Raw genomic sequence first — 18,182 nt, forward strand, 5'->3', positions numbered from 1 at the left:
TAAGTGAATACACAGGAAAAGTATAGATATCAGTACCTGGTGCAGAGCAAAAACCCAATGAGGTTAGTTAGCACTTCAGACAGGGAATGCCGAAATCAGCATCTTCCATAACAACGCTCCCTTTCAAGACGATTCTCTCATTTCACAAGGTCATCGTCGTCAGTGTCCTTCCATCCCTGCGTTTTGCATTCTGGTGGGTTTGGCCACACTTCTCATTGGAATGCAATTTCATGCGGTTTGGGACGAGATGTTGTTCCTTGAAACTTCCGCCCCATGGCTCTCTCGAGATTCCTTGGAGATAGAAAAGTAGATTTGGCTCTGTTCAGAACCTGTTTGAACATTCGTTGCACATACTTCAAAACCAAGAACTTTGGACTTCTCACCCATTTACTCTTGGCAAAAGGCAGCTTCCTGCTTCTGAGAAGTTAAGCTTTCAAGCTTAGGGAAAAAGGCTTTTTGGACAACAAACAGCCCTGTAAAAACAATATTTTGATGAGTTAAGTGTAAATGAATCAGAAACACATGGATTAAGCTTCTCTTGATGTACACATGGGTTTAATAATTATTGGGGGTGGGAGAGAAGGGAAATGGGGCTGGAAAAGCTGTGTCTTGGGTTTTATCAAATCTAAAATGTTTGAGAAGTAATTCAAGACATTCCACAGACCCCCAAGTGTAGCCAAATTTTCCGATTCCACTTCCAAGGAGCCACACAGGATCTTTCTAGTAACAACTGAGTGCTCCACAGTGCCAGGTTTTCATGGCTTCTGATTGGCTGGGTATAGAGCTATGATTTATGAGACCATTCAAAGATTTATATATTGCCATTATAACAAATTCCTTTCAAACGGAACAGTACCCAAATGCAGCTTTAAAAATATCTTTCCTGTTAGAAGCCTCCTTTCTATTCACAAAACTCTCCTTCTTTTCCTTTTCCCCAGCCCCTCCTTAAACCACAGATCCCCCCACGAGGTCTCAGACCAATGAAGACTGAGGGAATGAATTTTACCATGACTGAAACGTGTTTCACTTTGGATTGAGTTTTAAATGACTTGGGTCTATATAAACTGAGGGTCACAAGAAGGTTATAGCTAAAGGGCTTATAAGTTAGGTGAAGGGTGGAAGGGGTGGAATTTTATAAATGCTTATTGCTTTCATAAAAAGAAAAGTTAAGTTGTGTTCGTGCCGAACACAGTCAAACACTTAATATATCAGGGCACACTGTTTCCTAGAGGAAATGTTCCATACTGATTTGGTGGGCTTCCGTCTTCCTCCATTTCAATGACATCATCAGTGTTGGGCATCTGGTTAGGATAAGTAACTTCTTCCACATGTCACCATCCATGTGTCCTTCCCTAAAATAAATTTTGAATCACTCCAAGCTCTGAGGTATTCTAAATCACTTGGCTTAACAGGCAGCAGAATAGTGAGGTGAGAGGTAGTGGGAAGAAGAACTTCCTGATTTTCCGATTCATCGTCCCACAGGTCTTGCTTCAAGTGACATACTCACAAGTCCCACCCAGTATGGAGTACAGAGGTTATCAGAAGAAGAAATGTCAGAGTTAAGCCCCCATGAGTTTCACAGCAGGCACATGACTGCAAAATTGGAATCAGAGAGTTGACTGTTTTAGCAAACACACAAGTGGTGGCAATGCAACATATGAAAGCCATTGCCCAAATGACCCAAGCCATCTGTATCAGTCAGCTATGCTACAATAATGCTGTATAACAAACAATCCCAAAATTCATTATAAGGACATTCATTTATTATCGTGTTCACAGATCTGTAAGTTGACTATAACCAGCTGAGCTAGGATGAACTTAATGCTCTAGATTCTGACTCTGGGCTCCAGGCCATAAACTGGGTTTAGATCTGTTTCAAGTGTCTTTCACCCTCCCTGTACCAGCAGTCACCTAGATCATGTAGCTTGTTCTACATGTCACATTCTAGAGCCCAGGTCTACAATTCCTTCTCAGATACAAATATTGCTACTACACTACATTGCTTCTTGCTGTCTATAATATATTACTTAAGTACTAAAATGTCTAATAAGTACATATATTCTCATGTCTAGCTCTTACCATGATGTCATCAGCTCAAGATTGCATGACTTTTATAAAAACAGCAGCAGCTACTTGGACCTGTTCTTCACATGGTGCATCACCAGAGTACAAGAGGTCAAGGTCAACTACACAAGCACGCTCCAAGTCTCTGCTCATGTTGAAGTCTTGCTCACATCATATCTACTAGCACTCCCTTGGGCAAAACAATTCCCATGGCAAGTATTAGAGTCAAGGGGCAGGAAAGTACCCCCACCCAATCATGAGGCCATGGCAGGGTTGTGGATGTGTAATATGTCTTCAAGGAACTCAAGAATTGAGACCAATTATTCAATCAAATCACCCCAAGTGTTTCTTGACCCTTTCTCTCCATCCATACCATATATCAAACCACCAACTCCTACTAATTCTACCTGCTTATCATATCTAATCCATCCATTTCTCCATCCCCTTACACTATCTTTTCTAAGCCCCCAACATCTCTCATATGGACCACTCCCATAGCACCCTCCCTGGTGGTGCCACTTCAAGCCATTTCCCACATTGTGACCAATGTGGCCTTCCTAAAAGGCATATCTGATAGTGCCTCTGCTCTACCTTTTGATGGGCTTCCCTTCACACTCAGGATAAAGTCCAGAAACCTTAACTTGATCCTCAAGGTCTTATGTGAACCAGTCTGTCTACCTCTTTGTTCTTATTTCTTCCCTGTTCTCCCTCACTCTCTGCCTCAGTCACACTGTCTTCCCCAACAAGCCTCCAAAACACATATTCTCATCTGTCCAAATGACCTTCTCTATTGACGGTATAGAAGGTTCTTCCTACCCTCTCCTTCCCTGGATAACTTCCTCCTATTTTTCACGTCTCTGCTGAAGAAATGTGTTTACAAAAAAAGCCTCCCTTGATGCCATAAACCAAGGTAGATCCTGAATGGTTTTTAAACATGTCTGAAAAATGTCCATGTAGGAGTCTATTTCCCCTACCCTTAGACCTAAGAGGGACTTTGTGACTGTCCCCATGAGTAGAATACAGCAAAAGTGACATTGCATGCCCTCTGAGGCTGGGTTAGGAAACCATATCACTTCCACTGGTTTCTCTTGGGACACTCACCCTTGAAACCCAGTCTCTATGCTGTGAGGAAGCCCAGAACACATGGAGAGGCCCATGTGGATGTAACTTAGGCCTCCCAGCCAACAGCCCCAGCTGAGCTCCCAGCTGACAGCAAGCACCATCTTGCCAGTCATATGAATAGGCCACTTTGGAAATAGATCCCCCAGCTCTTAGTCAACCCAACCAATGCCACGTGGAGAAGAGACAAGCCTTCCCCACTGAGCCCAGCCCAAGCTGCAGATTTGTGAGCAATATTACTGCCATTGTTGTTTTAAGATTGTTGTCGTCTTAAGTCACAGTCTGGGGGCAGTTTGTGACTCAGCCTTGGTTAACAAGAACTGTGCCCCATTTAGGGCTTTTAGGTCACTGTGATATCCTGTCACTCTAACCCATAAGCTATAAAGGCACAGACCATGTTGCTGCTATAGCAATCTGTCCCTGTTACATAGCAGGTCCTCAGTACATATTTTTTGACCAATGACAGGGATCTGGGTTTTGGTAGGAAAAGCCAACCTTCGCTGGGAATGCAGGCTCATAAGCAAACACCCCACCTTCCCTTGCCTCTCTTTTCTCATCACAGTCACAAATGACACCTCCAAACCTACTTGTATTTTAAGTAAAGTATCTATAAGAGTTCCAGCAGGATACAGTACGCTCAGATTAGAATAATTTGAAAATAGTGTAGCTTTCTGTGGCTGCTGTAACAAATGACCACAAACCCAGTGTCTTAAGAAACACAGAAATTTATACTTTCAGTCCTGGAGACCAGAAGTCTGAAATCAAGATGTCAACAGGGTCACACTGTCTCTGACGGCTCTAAGGGAAGGTCCTTCCTTGCCTCTCCAGCTTCCAACGGTTCCAGGCATTCCTTGATTGTGACTGCATCGCTCCAACCTCTGCCTCTATCTTCAAATGGCCTTTTCTCCTTTTCCTTATTTGTCTTTCCTTTATTTGTCTCTTGTAAGGACGCTTGTCATAGGATTTAGGGCCCACCCAGGTATTCCAGGATGATCTTATCTCAAGATCCTTCACTACATCTGCAAGGACCCTGTTTCCACATTCTTGGTTTCAGGGAGTAAGATGTGGACATGTATGTCTTTTGGGTTTTTTTTTTTAATTTTTTTGTCTTTGTTTTGTTTTGTTTTGTTGAGACAGAGTCTCGCACTGTCACCCAGGCTGGAGTGCAGTGGCACAATCTCGGCTCACTGCAACCTCCACCTCCTGGGTTCAAGCAATTCTCCTGCCTCAGCCTCCTGAGTAGCTAGTATTACAGGCTCCCACCACCACGCCTGGCTAATTTTTTTGTATTTTTAGTGGAGACGGTGTTTCACCATGTTGGCCAGACTGGTCTCGAACTCCTGACCTCATGATCTGCCCGCCTCGGCCTCCCAAAGTGCTGGGATTACAGGTGTGAGCCACTGCTCCTGGCCTGACATGTCTTTTTGATACTATCATTCAACCCACTACCTAGGGCTAATTCAAGGGCTATTTTTAAATGCGTGGGAAAGGTTGAGGGAGCCATAGTGAGGTACCCAGTCACAGTAGAACTCTTACCATCTCTAGAGCTGAAAGGAGGAGAATTGGGGGTTGTACCAGAACCAGAGAAAGAGAGGTGTGTGGCAACTCTCCAGGAGACAGTGTCCCTCCAAGAAGAGGGCTTCGTAGAGAAAAGTAGTGACTTTGAGTCCAAGGACACAACCAGACCAAGGTAACCCAAGGAGAGAGTCAAGGGAGCAATCTCTCTTCCTATCTCCCCTCCACCAGGATGCCCTCGGTCAAGCCAAACCTAGAAGCCAGAGGGCAAGGGAGTCCATAGTACCATCTGCATGGGTCAGCTTCCTAGGCAGAGAGTAAAGGAAGATGGAGAGTGGAGCTGGAGGGGCAAGCAGAAAAGATCTGGAACAAACAATGTGCTCAGAAAAGAAAGGACAAGAGGATCCCACATGGACTTGCAGATATAATACAGAAGCTTCCAACCAGAATGGCATGGGCTCCCTATAAAGAGTCAAGAGGCCTGGACCCTTGACCCTGCTGTGCCACACAGAAGCTGGACACCTGAAGTAAGTCACTTTTCTTCTCTCAGCCTTCCTTTTCTCTTTTGCAAAAGAGGGAAATCTAATGTGCCCTACTTGCCTCAGATGGTCTGAAGTTCAAACAAGGGAACAGGTGGGAAATTGTATGCTCTTCACAGAGGTATATTTTTATCTCTGCTGCTTTCCAACCCCTGGAAGAGAACAGAGAACCTAACACATAGTAGATGCTAACATGTATTTGTCTAAATAATCATGACATTGAAACCCAATCAATGTCTTCTAGGATCCCATGGGGGGTGGATTCACGGCCCCTTCCACCCAATAATGGGGTGAACTGTATGGACTAAAACCTTCTTGAGGTTATAGCCTCTTATAACCTGCCTTATAAGCATGCTGCCCATTCAGAATTGGTCATTTCATAAATTAAGTGGGTCCTGATGGTGGCAGTGGAGCTGCCAGTGATAGTCAGAAGCATACCATCTACTAAAAAAGGACAGAAACCCAAGTCAAATAGACAACCAAAAAGGAGGATGTATTGGTTCACAAAACAAAAAATTTCATGTCAGATCAAGCGAGTTAGAATAAGGACCCATCAGTTCAAACACGGACCCAGTTCCTCTCTCTCCCTCTCCATTCTGTCTTGGAAACGGTTAGACTTGAACAGTGTTTGTACACATTTGGACGTCTGTACAAGGCTCTCTGATGCTCTAGAAACTTCCTTTCCATTAGCAACACAGTGAACACATGGCTTCCCCGTAGCCTGAGGGGGAAAGAGGGTCTCCTCTGGTCACTTTCTCAGAGGGGAAAAGAGGTCTGTCTGTCAAAAATCCAAACAAACATCTTCTTGCATTTCACAGGCTGGATTGGTTCAGTACTCAACCCTGAGGCAATGCTTGTGGTCTGGGCTGGGGGCGTGGTGGAGGGAGATTTGTACATTGGCTTGCACTAGTTGGGTCTTGAAGCTGGGTGTTGGCGCAGTCCCACCCAAACCACATGGCTAAGAGAGATAAACCTGTCCAGAAAAATGCTAGGTAATGCTGCTAGGGAGAACAGATCGAATGCCAGTGAACATACACAGACCACTGCCTCACATTTGAGTTACAATTTCCGAAGCTCCTTTCTCACACATTGTCTCTGTGGACCCTTACAGAAGCTCTCTAAGGGACAGAATGAAGCCTTTTTGGCTCTAATATTTTCCACCACACTTACTAAGTGCATGCACATCTCTTTCCCTAACAGGAGTGACGCCAGGCAAGCCATTTCATTTTACCTCTGCATTCAGGGACATCGTGTTGGTAGCTTGAAGACAGCCATGCTGGGAATAGTTACACCATGGGAACTGCCAAACAGTACACAACAGGTAAGTTTTGTTCAGAAAGCTGATTTGCTGGCCCACTGAAGAGCTTCTGGCTCTGAGATTCTCCACAAAGTTCACCAAGGGGGTCAGAGAAGGATTTGTTTACCAGCCCCAGTCATCCTCCATTCAACCCCACAGTGGTCTTTCGAGAACAAGACTATGACATTTCATGACATTCTTTCATAGCTACCTATTACCTTCAAATTATCTTTCCAGATTCATTCCCTTACCCATCCTTTGAGCACTGGTTGTCAGTCATTTGCTATTCACAAAGCTCCAGCTGTTTTCTCACCTCTGTGACTGTGCACATGCTGTTTCCTCTGCTTGGAACACCCGTGTTTCCATCCTCCACGTGAGGGACCCTTCCTCCTCCACCAAGACTCAATGCAAAGGCTGCAGGCATTCTCCTCCTCCAGGTAGAGCTGGCTGATCTGTCCTCTATGGTCCCACCACCTCTCCACCCCAGAACTGCCAAATTCTTGCCAGAATGTAATTACTCATCTACATATCTGTCACCTCCAGATGACTGCCTGCCTGGTTCACTGTTGTATTCTCGATGTCTAGCACAGAGCCCAGCCTACACTAGATAGTTCAAAACTAATTCTCAGATCAACAATGAATAAAACAAAGAAGTATTTAGCACCCACTATATGCCAGATACTGTACTAAGCATTGAAATTTGTGAGAGGGGTCAAGACATGGTCCTTGACCTCAAAGAGCTCAGATTATGCACATAAATAAGCAAGATTAAGACCTATGCTAAAATAAGCAAGATAGAGACCTAAGTTAATCATCATTGCATCCCTTCTACTTAGCACTTAATATGTGCTAAACAACTGTTTGTGGAAAGAACGATGGTTCAAAACCCCCTCGACTTATTCAGGCCAGCAGAGGGGCATTCTTGACTCAGCTGTCATTTGTAATACACCATCATCACCAGACACTATTAAGCATCCGTGTAGTATAAACACAAAGCGAGTTACACAGACGCAGCCCCTGATGTCTGGGAGTCTGCATTAAACTAATGACATCAGCTCTCGGCAAACAGGAAAGAACAAACAAGCAGAGAAAGAAGTTGTGTGCTCCATGGTGAAATGGGAATGAGCAACCCAAGCTCGTGACGGGATCAGGGCACAGGGACATTGAGTACCAGGGACTCAGGCCAGCCGCCCTTTTTGGGTGGGATAAAGAGCATGCATCACCACTGCATTCCCACTCTAAGGAGAAATGAAATGATGAAGACTTGAATACGAGGTGTGTAAGACTGAGAAATCATAATAGTAGTCATCACTGACATTTTCTTCAGTATTGTCTGTGCACCAGGTACCATGCTGGCCACTGTATCTCTAGCAGGTCATTGAATCCTCACAATAGTCCTGACGTCAATATTCGCTTTATACAAATTAAAAACTGAGGTTCAGAAGAGGTAAGTCACTTGCCTAAAATTGCACAGCCAATAATAGGGAAGGCTGGGTTTCCAACTCAGATCTAATTCCTGAGCCTGATTTTTAGCCATAGCATTATACTACCTCAGAGAAGCTAGAAAAAGTGCAGACAAGTTTTAACCCTCTTTTCCAAGAGGGAAAGAGTTTGGATGAAATATGCATAAGTGTTTGACAGGTGAGCCTCCCTACGGCCAGGATGCAGAACTGCTCCATCACCACAAAGAAATTCCCTCGTGTTACTCCCTGTAAGTCTCACCCTTCCTCAATAGGCAATTTGTTTATAGCTGAGAAATCCAGCCAAGCAAACTGGGCTAGCACAGATCTCTCTTACATTTTTTGATCTGCTAATTTACTGTTGTGCTTCCTCCACGCAACTGGCTTGTAAATTGCACATCCTCGTGAGGGAGTCATCTTAGCATTTCCCTTCCTCTCTCCTCTTCTCAAGCCTAAAATGCCAACATAAAGCCTTCCAACTGGGACAGGAGATAAGAAATGAGGAGGCAGCTGGGAGCATGAAATGGATCAGGATGCAGAGGTAGGAACAGCCCATGGACATGCCTAGTGGCTGGACCAGTTGTGTGTGGTGGTGAGGCAGGAAAGGGTGAACCTCAATGCCAAGTCAACTTTCTTCTTTTTTGTTGGAAAATTGCAAACATATATTTGACACAGACTCAAATTCACACATGAAGAGAAGCCAGAGTCGAGAGCTGCAGGCCCCAGGTTCCAAACTGGTCAAAGAAAGCTCACTGTCATTGTAAATCTTCTACAGGAACACTCCTGGTATTGTGTGACCGTTAAAGGTATGGGCTTTGGAATTGGTCCTGTCTGGTATTAACTCTCTGTTTCAGTACTTGGTAGGGATGTTGCGGTGAGTTTGAGTAGTGCCCTGCCCACCCCCCTACCACCAAAAAAAATACATCCACCCAGAACCTCGAAATGTGACCTTATTGAGCCTAAGAGTCTTTGCAGAGATAATAAAGGTAAAGTTCTCTAGATGAGACCCTCCAGGATTAAGTTGTGCCCTATATGCAGTGATAGATGTCCTCATAAGAGACAGACAAAAGAAGACAGACACACAGGGAGGAAGCCCATGTGAAGACAGAGGCAGAGACGAGTGATGGAGTCACAAGCCGAGGAATGCCTGGAGCCGCCAGAAGCTGGAAGATGTTAGGAAGGATCCCCGCTAGGGCCTTCGGAGGGAGTACAGCCCCACCAACACCCCAATTTCAGACATTTCACCTCTAGCACTGTGGGAGAATACATTTCTGTTGTTTTAGGCCACCAAGTTTGGCAGACCTAAAAACTAATAGGAGTGGTGCCAGGCAAGCCATTTCATTTTACCTCTGTAAGACTATTTTCCCATCTTTAACATGTCTAAAATGGGTATGTATTAGGCTGTTCTCACATTGCTATAAAGAAATCTCTGAGACTGGATAATTCATGAAGAAAAGAGGTTTACTCGGCTCACCATTCTGCAGGCTGTACAGACAGCATGATGCTTGCATCTTCTCAGCTTCTGGGGAGGTCTCAGGAAGCTTACGGTCATGGCAGAAGGTGAAGGGGGAGCAGGCACCCCACATAGCCAGAGCAGGAGCATGAGAGAGTGGGAGGAGGTGCCACACCCTTTTAAATAACCAGATCTCTTGAGAACTCACTCAAACATCAAGGGGATGGTGTTAAACCATTCATGAGAAATCCCCCCCGCCGCCCCCACCACGATCCAATCATCTCCCACCAGGTCTCACCTTCAACACTGGGGATTACAATTGAACATGACAGTTGGGTGGGGACACACATCCAAACCACATCAGGGTGTCAGAATAATATCTGCCTTTCAGAGATGGCAGGAAGATTCAGGGCAGAGCTCTGTAAACAGTTGCTGCTATCATTGTAAATTTTACGAGCCCATCAATTACAGAAGGATGTCCATGAACAGACTCTCCCCATGCCCTGATAACAAATGTCAAGTGTGAGGAGAGAGAACATGGGGTGCAATGTGTCAATCTTGTGGACTGTAGCCCAGGACATCAGAGGTAGTAGGTAGGAAGGGTAAAAATGGTGAAACGCTGAGAGAGGGCAAATGCTTCTGAGAGGGCCTGAGACCCAGCTGCACAGGTCTCTGAGCCTCAGTTTGTTTTACTATAAAGTGGGGATAATAAAATCTCCCTTGTCAGGCTGCTCTGAGGATAAAAGGAAATTCCATGTGGAAAGTGCTTACTACAATTTCTGATATTTATTCACTCACTCCATTGATAATTGTAGAACCCTTCTGTATGCTGGGCACCATGCTAGGCACATGGAAAGCACTCAATGAATGGTCCCCACTGTTTTTATTTCTGTTACTGCTTTTTTTTTTTTTGAGACGGAGTCTGGCTTTATCACACAGGCTGAGGTGCAGTGACGTGATCTTGGCTCACTGCAACCTCCACCTCCTGGGTTCAAGCAATTCTCCTGCCTCAGCCTCCCAAAGTAGCTGGGATTACAGGCACATGCCACCATGCCCAGCTAATTTTTGTATTTTTAGTAGAGACGGGGTTTTGCCACATTGGCCACGCTGGTCTCGAACTCCTGGCCTCAAGTGATCTTCCTGCCTTGGCCTCCCAAAGTGCTAGGATTACAGGCATGAGCCACCACGACTGGCTTGTTATTAATATTGGGTGGGCTGAGAACATCTCTACTGACTGGGCTTCCCTGACCGTGAAAGAAGGATGAGAAGAGATCATCCTTTCTCCTCCCCATCAATCCCAGTCAGCTCACAGATGTTCTCTTTGGCATGTCCCTTAGGGGCATCCATCCATCATGGAAATATTTTTCGAGACCACAAGGAGGGGAACACTGTGGCCAACATTCCCCACCCCCAGGACCATGGGAATCTGCCCTGAGGACATGGCTCCGTGGCTTCCCAGAAATACAACAGGAGTTGAAGGCCGCATAAATCTAGCAAAGTGACTTCAAGCTGTTCAAGCTGCTCAGCTAAGAAATAGGACACAGGGACGTCACAAGTTCCACTGTGCTTCTGGACCCCAATAAGAAAAATCACTCCATTTGTTCTTTCATTTGTTCATTCTTCCAATAAATATTTTTTGAGCTTCCCTCTGTGTCAGAAGCTGTTCTAGGCTCTGAGAATTCAAAGAGGAGAATAAACAGACTGTATCTCTTCCATCATAGCAATAATAGCTCAGTTAATCATACATATAAATATATTATTGCAAACTATAAATAAGTACCCCGAGGAGAAGTTACCCATTGTGATAAGAGTGTTCACAAAAAGATCTAACCATAGAGTTCAGGAGAGGGGCCTGATCAGGGAAGGCTTCCTTAAACTGAAGGCTGAAATACAATGAGTAGAAGTTTAAAAAGTCAGAGTGGGCATGGAGAAGGGTGCCAGGCAGTGGGAACAGCTTGTGCAAAGGCCCTGTGGTTGGAGGCTGAATTGCTGGAGGGCAGAAAGGAGAAAGGGCTTGTGGAGAACAAGGAATGAGATAGAACAAAGAGAGCAAGGGTGAGAATTGCAGGCTCTTCTAAACCTTGGAAAAGACCAATCTTTAATCACAGAGCAAACTCTTACTGAGCACATCCTTGATGCCAGGTGCTGTGCCAAGTGTTTTGCATGATCGGCCTCTGTCAGTACTTGTCACAGACTTGTGAGGTTGTCACAGTGTACCTCAGCTCAATTTCACAGGTAAGAACCTGGGTCAAGGAGGTTTATTTACTTGCTCAAGCAGCAAAAGAAGTCCTTGCAAATATTTTAGCTCTGGGTTTTGGGGTTTTGTTTTGTTTGTTTCCTTAAGCAAAAGAAAGATAAAGAGAATTTTTGGAGTTTAGGGGGTTGGAGTAAGGTGGGGAAGGGGTCAGCATACATGACTTGAACACACTCCCCAGGAAAGTCAGATGGAACAGAATAATATTAACACTGCACATTTGAGTAGCACTTTCTCTTCTTTTGATAGTTCCCTCCAACTCTCAAGGTAATTATTATGATTATCCCATTTTCTTAAAGGGGTAAACTGAGGCAATGAAAAGCTGAATGCTGTGCTCTGAAACATAGAACTCATAAATTCTAAGAGCTAAAGCCAGAACATGAACTGCGTTTTATTTGACTCCTAAATCAGGGCTCCTTCTGCTCCCTCCAACTTCTACTCTGGGGCTATCAGCCTTCCTTGCCTTGAGTGTGTCATCCTGGTCACCATCTCATGCTAAGACTCTTCTCATAAACTCACAGGGATTAATCAGAAGAGGGCATTTTCAAGAAGAGCTTTAATAAACTCTAACCTGGTTTCTGTACCCTTAAATAGCAAAGGATAAAACACAATGGTTTAACATAATTCCTAATAAGAATTTTATTTTTTTAACAGGAACTTTGTTATAGATCCAGATCCGTATTTTATCCTTGTCAGTCACACTTTTCACACCTGTAATCTTAGCCAAGTTTACCTCAACCTGAGTTTCAACTCCCTCGTTTTGTCAAAGGGGGCATTATTGCACACCTACTCACCAAGACAGCTGTGAGACTTACAGAAAACAATCCATGTGAAGTCCTTGGTGCATAGAAAATGCTATGTAAAGTGAGCCCTTACTACTCCTATCCCAATGATTATTTCTATTATTAGCAATTACTGTTCATACCTTGTTGGGCAGTGACCCCACAGTTAAGAATGATGAATGAGTTGTCCTCAAGAACTTTCCAACTAAAAAGGAGGGCCAAGTATTTTCACAAGACAAGGCATCAGGCCATGTTGGAAAGACCTTTAACAAACAAGCTTTGAAACAACAGATAATAAATGGCCTGATGAACTCTTTGTTAATCAGGGGAGACAAATGCATATGAACTTAAACCTGTGCAGTAGGCTGCTCACACGTGTTATAAGCTAACAGACAGACCTCTGCTGGGATATTTTGTATGCCCCACCCCCCCCACCCAATAACATCCCAAGAATATAATGTCCCGTTTGGTTAGCTCAGGTCCCCCAGCCATAAAAAGAAAAAGCGGGTTTGGCCGGGCACGATGGCTCACGCCTGTAATCCCAGCCCTTTGGGAGGCCAAGGTGGGCGGATCACCTGAGGTCAGGAATTCAAGACAAGCCTGGCCAACACAGCGAAACCCTGTCTCTACTAAAAATACAAAAATTAGTCAGGTGTGGTGGCACATGCCTGTAATCCCAGCTACTCCGGAGGCTGAGGCAGGAGAATTGCTTGAACCCAGGAGGCGGAGGTTGCAGTGAGCCGAGATCGCGCCATTGCACTCCAGCCTGGGCAACAAGAGTGAAACTGTGTCTCAAAAAAAAAAAAAAAAAAAAAAAAAAAAAAAAAGTGTGTTTACAGCTACCTTTTATGGAGCACTGTTTTTTCCCATATATTTACATACATTTGCTTATATTATATCCCAATTAAGCATTCTGTCAACCCTCTATGATATTTATTCCTGTTACTTCCATTTTAGAGATGAGAACATTAAAATTTGTTAAGTCACTTGTCCAAGTGACAGAACCAGGTTTTAAATTCTGGGCTGTTTAATTCAACACTCTTAGACCACTTTGCTCTACAGCCCCAATTATTGGCCTCCAAGCCCTCTCCAGCTCTAAAGATTGCACAGTTCTTGGGTATAAACCCATCCTTTGCACTGCTTCCTGAAAATCCTCTCTTTGCTGTTCTTCCTGGAAATCCTCTTGTAAACGTTATTCTTCCATATGTCAGCCTTGGCAGCCCCAGGCAGGGTCAGGGGACAGCCAGGCCAGAGAATTTGAGTTTCACTAGCCATAAATCCTCTGTCTCCGACATGCCCCTTAACTGCTTATCTTTGGAAAACATGACCCAGCATAAGCCAGGGGAATGGCAGGCCGAGTCATGAAGCCACTGGCCAGGGAACACGAGGTATCCAGGGTTGTGTTCCCAACATCAGACTGTGCAATGTCAGCCATCCAACCCACTCTCCCTCCCCCCACAAAATGTTCTGGCCCAGAGAGATGTCACGGGAACATCACCATAGGTCTCTCATCTAGTCCCCAAGACATTCATTCTTGCCAGATACCCTCCCAGCCATTACCCTGCAGTTGTCCTTCACCCTCTGATGTGTTTCAGATGTGTAAATATGATATGAAAGCTCCGATTTCAAAGCCCCTGTGGACTGAGTCTTGGGCCTCTTGGGCCTTGGGTTCTGCACTAAGTGGCCTTTCCCATGGATGGATGGCTCCATCAGACATCCCTGCAGTGGGCCATCTTCCCAAAGGCTTTCATCTTTCTGACAGAAAGGGTACCAGAATCCCCTCACCCCAGAGTGAGATAAGGGGAAGAAAGCTGGGGAAAAGATTAAACTCTTGCTAACCTAGGGGGTGCACAATCAGAAAGCTCAAATGACCACACATTGGGTTGGAGGTGTAGGGGGAAGGAGAGTACCCAATAAACCTATAATTGTCAGAGACTGTTTCCTAAGAGCAACATCGGGGTCAGGGCTCCTCAAATCTGGCTGCACATCAACATCACATGGAGAGGGTTTTTAAAATACTGCTGCTTGGCCGGGTGCAGTGGCTCATACCTTTAATCCCAGCACTTTGGGAGGCCAAGGAGGGTGGATCACAAGGTCAAGAGATCGAGACCATCCTGGCTAACATGGTGAAACCCTGCCTCTACCAAAAATACAAAAAACTAGCCAGGCGTTGTGGCAGGCACCTGTAGCCCAGCTACTCAGGAGGCTGAGGCAGGAGAATGGAGTGAACCCAGGAGGCAGAGGTTGCAGAGAGTCAAGATCGCACCACTGCACTCCAGCCTGGGCGACAGAGCAGGACTCCATCGCAAAAAAAAAAAAAAAAAAAAATACTGCTGCTTGGACCAACCCCTAGAAATTCATATTTGATGAGCCAGAAGTTGGGCTTATTAAATGATGTTGGTAGTTGTTATTGTGTTTGTTCAAGTTCCTTAGGTGATTCCATTAGTTTTCTATTGTAACATAGCAAAGTACCCCACGTTTAGGGGCTTCAAAGAACACATAGTTATTATCTTATAGTTTCTGTGGGTCAGGAGCCCAGGAATGGCTTAGCTGGGGCCTCTGCTTCAGGGTCTCATGAGGCTGTAATGAAGATGTTGGCCAGAGGTGGGATCTCATCTGAAAGCCCAACCGTGGATGGATCACCCACTTCCAAGCTTCTCAGGTTGTTGGCAAGAATCAGTTTCCTGCAGGTTGCAGGACTGACACCCTCAGCTCCTTGCTGGCTGTTGGTTGGAGACTGCCCTCAGTTATTTTCCATGTGAGCCTCCTCATTGTGGCAACCCTCTTCACCAAAACCAGCAAGGGAGAGAGGCAGCTAACAAGATAGAAGCTACAATCTTATGCAACGTAATTATAGAAGAGCCATCTCATGCCCTTTGCCATGTGCTATTGGCTAGGGCAAGCCACAGGTCCAGCCAACACTCATGGTATAAATATCCAGTGGTGAGACCATTTCAGGCCATCTTAGGGCCTGTCTACCACAGGGAAACTAAGATGCAGCCAATGTCAAGAACCATTCATTTAGGGCAGTGGTTGTCAAATCTCTCAAATCAGACTGGCACTTCTCATGCTTTAAAAAGCATGTAAATCTCCTGGGAATCTTGTTAAAATGAAGATCCTGGCTGGCACCTGAGACTGCATTTCTGACTAAGTCCTAGGTGATGCCAATCCACTGATTCTCAAATGACACTTTGAGTCGTGAGGATCTAGGGACTGTCATGGGGCCAAATCATTTTTTTTAAGGTTCAATTCCCACACTGTTGTCAGTGTCACTAGGGTTAGAGCATCCTCCTCAGATGTTACAAAGTATAAAGCTCTCTTTATCAGAACATTGGATTAACAAGAATCTCATATTCAATAATGCATCACTGAACACATGTCCTACTTCTAGTCAAATGGGGTAGTAATAAAACCCTAATAATTTGTTTTTTGAGATATCTGTGTATCAATCGAGTTTATAAAATGTAAATCGGATCAGATTCCTCCTCTATGAAAAACCCACTTACAGCTCTTGTCTTACACAAAGTAGAATCCTTGCCATGGTTTATGTGGTCAGGCTCCTGGGATCTCTCTAACCTCATCTTCCTGTCATTCACTCTGCTTCGGCCACATGGGCCTCCTTGCTGTTCTCTAAATATGCCAAGCATGGCTAATCCCAGGGCCTTTGCACCTGCAGTCTCTTCTGCCTAGAATACCTTTGCTCCAATATTCACATGTATTGCATCCTCACGTCCCACCTGTCTCTGCTCAAATGTCACTTGATCATTTGATTGATACACACGTATCTCAAAAAAATTATTAGGATTGTAACCGAAATGCTGCTACAAAAACATGGCTATTACTATCTACCTATTATTGGCTTCAAATGAGATTAGGTTTACAAATAAAAGAAACAAACAGTGGGTTTCCAGTATGAGCCTTTTCAATCAAAAACTTTTAAGTCTCATACTTTCTTGATTCTAACAAGTTTCTGAAATCCAATTATGTCTTAAAACTGATGCATACAGCCAGTATATCATATTTTTTGTTTCTCTAAAACATCAATAATAACTTGGTGCCAATTATTATTATTGCAGTAATCTCATAACTGGCCCTGCTTCCTCCACCTGTGCCCTCATAGTTTACTCTCCACACAATTACCAGAGTTGTCTTCATGAAATCGAAGTCAGATTAGATTGCTCCTTTATACAAAACCCACCCATTGATCTTGTCTTATACAGAGTAGAATCCTTACTGTGGTTAACATGATCAGGCTCCTGTGACCTCTGTGACCTCATCTTCCACCTCTCTTCCTGTCATTCACTCTGCTTTGGCCATATGGGGCTCCTTGCTGTTCTCTGAATATGCCAAGCATGACCCGCCCCAGGGCCTTTGCACATGCAGTCTCTTCTGCCTAGAACACCTTTGCTCCAATATGCTCATGTACTGCATCCTCATGTCCCACATGTCTCTGCTCAAATGTCACTTCATCAGGGAGGCCTTCCATAGCTACCTTATTTATAAAAGCACTCCTGATCCTTCTTTAGTTGCCTTTGTAATACTTATCCTTTCTTTCTTGTCTGACTCCCTAAACCAGAAGGTACACTCCCAAAAGGTGGGGCTTTGTCCACCTTATTCACTGCTGTATCTTTGGCACTTAAATAGCATCCAGCCCATAGGTGTCACTTGAATATTTTTTGAAGGAATGATACATTGATGGTGTCCTTGAATTAAGAACCTATGATCTTTCGGGTTTTTTTAAGCCTTTTATAATGTGATTAAGTAAAAATAGCTGTCAACTGAATTTACAAAAAAAGGATCTGAGGGTCAGAAAGATCAGGTCATTCACCCAGGTACCAAGCTGGTAAGTGGCAGAGCTGCCATTTGCATCCTTGTGGCTTGAAAGCCCCCAGGCCTTCCCACTACAACATCGAGGGCCAGATGTAAGGTCAGAAGGGACAACTCAGTCACAACTAATGGGCAGAGTTGTTGTCCAGAGAACCAAGAGGGTTGGGAATCCCTAGGTCCCTGGCTATCTCCTCAGGAGCCTTAGCCACACTTGGCATCTGGAGGTAGGATACCAAATACCCAAACTAGATCTCAGGTGGAAACCAACACTGTTGCCATAGAAGATCCTCCAGGCCACAACCCAGAGAAAGGAGTGAGGAAGTCATTCACCCAGCTCTTCAGAACCTTGGGCAGAGAACTTTCCTCTGGGTGTGTCACCCACCACCATCACGGTCCCAGAATGGAGACAAATAGCTCCTAAGTTGTTTTGTAAAAGTTTATTTAAATTGACCTAGATGAAACCACCTGCCATTTTAATGCCATATAAAATCCAAAACCAAAAATCCATGCCATGCCTTGCCTTCCAAAACCTCTTAACAGTTCCTGCCAAAACACACACCAGCAACTGCCAGGATTTATAGGGAGGCTCTACAGACCTGTGTTTAAATCCTGTCACTGGCACCTACCAGCTGTGTGACCTTAGGCAACATACTTAGCTTCTCTGTGCCTCATACAAAATGAGGATAGTTCTAGACCCATAGGATTGTTGAGAGGATGCAATGAGATGGTCTATGTAAAGTGCTTGGTGCATACTAAGTACTCCATGAATATTAAGGCTTAATTTATTTTAAATCCATGAGGTGTGTTATCCTTTACTGAGTTTCATTTGTGAATACTTACGATGTGCAGGGCTTCCACTGACATTATCTCAT

The 18,182-nt window shown here is 44.5% G+C and overlaps 1 long non-coding RNA gene across 1 annotated transcript; it reads left to right on the plus strand.

Annotated features, from left to right (window-relative positions):
- Positions 1-4,934: 4,934 nt before the first annotated feature.
- Positions 4,935-8,485, plus strand: LOC129525867 (uncharacterized). The gene is made up of 3 exons (XR_008670397.2): positions 4,935-5,225; positions 6,438-6,558; positions 8,446-8,485. It is a non-coding gene; the product is annotated as an uncharacterized lncRNA (long non-coding RNA).
- Positions 8,486-18,182: the final 9,697 nt, after the last annotated feature.

This window comes from Gorilla gorilla, chromosome 10 (assembly GCF_029281585.2).
Source record: "Gorilla gorilla gorilla isolate KB3781 chromosome 10, NHGRI_mGorGor1-v2.1_pri, whole genome shotgun sequence".
NCBI classification, from domain to species: Eukaryota; Metazoa; Chordata; class Mammalia; order Primates; family Hominidae; genus Gorilla; species Gorilla gorilla.